Source organism: Sapajus apella, unplaced genomic scaffold, assembly GCF_009761245.1.
Source record: "Sapajus apella isolate SASKATOON/1434 unplaced genomic scaffold, GSC_monkey_1.0 scaffold267, whole genome shotgun sequence".
Classification (NCBI taxonomy): domain Eukaryota; kingdom Metazoa; phylum Chordata; class Mammalia; order Primates; family Cebidae; genus Sapajus; species Sapajus apella.
In genome coordinates this window covers 24,786-27,660 of record NW_022437207.1, presented here as the reverse complement: position 1 = coordinate 27,660, position 2,875 = coordinate 24,786, and the positions used below count along the sequence as shown (strand labels likewise).

Here is a 2,875-nt window from a genome sequence, read left to right as displayed (position 1 = left end):
AATAATAATAATAATAATAATAATAAAAAGAAAATAGAAAAAAAATTTAAATTATATATTAGTTTGTGTAATTTACTTTGTAGCATCATGAATGCTCTTATTTTAAAAAGTGGGAGTAGTTACTGTCAATTACTACTAATTGTTAGTACAAATAATTAAGCAGATATTTGAAAAAAAATACAATGTTTTAATCAAGGTTTTATTTTAAATCGGTTTTAGAGTCACACAGAAATTGGGCAGAAAATGCAGATTTCCCATGGAGACCCAACCTAGTTTCCCCTCTTATTGACATATCAACATGTATCAGATATGTTACTAACATCTTTCTTTCTTTTTTTTTTTGAAATGGAGTCTTGCTCGCCCAGGCTGGAGTGCAGTGGTGTGATCTCAACTCACTGCCACCTCCGCCTCCTGGGTTCAAGCAATTCTCCTGCCTCAGCCTCCTGAGTCGCTGGGATTGTAGGTGACTGCCATCACACCTACAAGCTTTGGGAAAAACTGCCAAAGCATCTCCCAAAGTGGCTGTACCATTAATGCATTCTACCAGCAGTGAATGACAGTACGTATTGTTCTTCAACATCCAATTGTTACTGTTGAGGTTTCTTTTAGAGTCCTGCAGTTCTACCAGGTATGCAGTGATAGCTCAGTGTTATTTTAATTTGCAGTCTCCTAATGAGACATGATGTTGAGCATCCTTTTGTGTGATTATTTGCTATCTGTGTGTGTATATATATATATATATATTTTTTTTTTTTTTTGAGACAGCATCTTCCTCTGTCATTCAGGCTGCAGTGCAATTGTGTGATGTCAGCTCACTGCAACCTGTGCCTCCCATGTTCAAGCACTGATTTTGCATCAGCCTCCCAAGGAGCTAGGACTACAGGCACCCACCACCACAACTGGCTAATAATTTGTATTTTTAGTATGGAGGGTGTTTCGCCTTGTTGGCAAGGCTGATCTCGAACTCCTGACCTTAGGTGATCTACCCACCTGAGCCTCCCAAAGTGCTGGGATTACAGGCATGAGCCACCATGCCTGGCATGCTATCTGTATATTTTCTTTGGCTAGGTGTCTGTTCAGAGGTTTACCCAGTTTTAATTGGGTTTTTAGTTTTTTTTAGTGTTCCTATGAAGAGTTCTTTGTTTATTTTCAATACAGTTTTTAAAATCACATATGCATTTTGTAAATATCTTCTCACAGTCTGTCTTGTCTTTGTGTTCTCTGAATAGGATTTTTCACAGTATAAAATTGAGTTTTATAAAGCCTGTTATGAATATTTACATGAATTGTCGTTTGATGTTGTGTGTTAAAACTCAACACCAAATTCAATGTTACATAGATTTTGTTTTAGATTTTTTATAGTTTTGCATTTCCAATTATAGTCTGGACAATTTTGAGTAGGTTTTTGTGTTTTAATTTGTGTGTACATTCATTTCATTCTAAATGGCTTCCAGATAATTCTTCTGTTACTATATTTGGGAAAGTTATGGATATAGTGGACTTTTTTGGTTTGAATTTCCAAAATTATGACATTGAATAAACTGGATATTGAATTTTATAGGTATTTAAGGACAACCAGGAGGGGGCGCGTGTCCGCTGAGAAACCGTGAGCAAGAGCGTCTGTGCTGAGCCGTGGCACCACCAGAGTGTCCACGATCCCACCCCCAACTAACTTCCCTCTGAGGCTCCAGAAGCCGCAAGGAGCTTTATCACCCTCAGGGCAGCATGAGGGTCGTGTCAACTTGGTGGTGGTCATTGGTGAGTAAAAACCTTCCTGTTCACGGCCCTGAGTGCAGAGGAATCTTTAGAGTACTCAGCAGAGGAAGAAATTTATCCAGAAAAATGGAACCCCCCAACTCCCACTGTTTTGACTGCACCCTGATATTGTCAACGTCCAAGACACAGTGACTGCTAATATATATTCTCACAGTGGCCTATAATAATCACACTGTGCCCTAACTCAATATAATATCCACACTATGTCGTAACAGTAATCTAATATCTACACCATCGCTTCTAATACCAGTGTAGTAATGTCCACACCATGGCCTAACACTAATATGCCCACACAGTGGCCTCTAACATTAATAAATGTAATAATATCTACTAAGTGGACACTGTTGACATTGAGACTGTTGTAAGTGTTTCATAGCTTTGGCTGAACTGTAGCTTCTATAATGGATTTTGATGAGGTCTCTGCTTTCCTGGCGTGATATTGATAAGGTTGTTTTGAAAAGTAATTTACTTTCCAATAGTGTCATACTTGTAGGAAACTTCCAGCAGCAGGACAAAGTACAAACTGTTTCTTCTGTTAGATTCCCCAGCAGTTATTGCTGTACCAGATTTACAGTGTTCCACAAAATACTTCAGTATGTTTTACCCAAAGTACCAACACTCTCCCAGGTAACCAGCCCGTCACCCCTAGATCAGGAAATCAGCATGGTTCCTACAGGATAATTCAGTCTACAAACTCATTTCACTTTTACCTCCTGCTCTACCTGGGAGTATAATGTGTTTTTCATTCTGATCCAGTTTTCTTTTCATGGAACTATTCCCAAGTCTTTCCTGCGTATTTGTGACCTTGACACATTTAAACGGCATGCAAGTTTTTGTTTAAACACCTGGCTTCAGGTTTTTGGGGTATATACCTAGGAATGAAATCATTGAGTCATACGGTAAATCTATTTGCCACTGTTTGAAGAAGCACTAAATTATTTTACACAGAGGCTGCACCATTTCATATTGTCACAAGCAATGTTTAAGAGTTCAAGTGTCGGCCGGGTGCGGTGGCTCAAGCCTGTCATCCCAGCACTTTGGGAGGCCGAGGTGGGAGGATCACGAGGTCAAGAGATCGAGACCATCCTGGTCAACATGG

At 39.3% G+C, this 2,875-nt stretch overlaps 1 long non-coding RNA gene across 1 annotated transcript in view; it reads left to right on the top strand.

Annotated features, from left to right (window-relative positions):
* The first annotated feature begins 943 nt into the window (after positions 1-943).
* The window catches only part of LOC116545425, a 21,863-nt gene continuing 19,931 nt past the window's right edge, over positions 944-2,875 (top strand). Inside the window, exon 1 of the long non-coding RNA XR_004266307.1 lies at positions 944-1,758. This is a non-coding gene — a long non-coding RNA (uncharacterized LOC116545425). The remainder of the gene's footprint in view (positions 1,759-2,875) is intronic.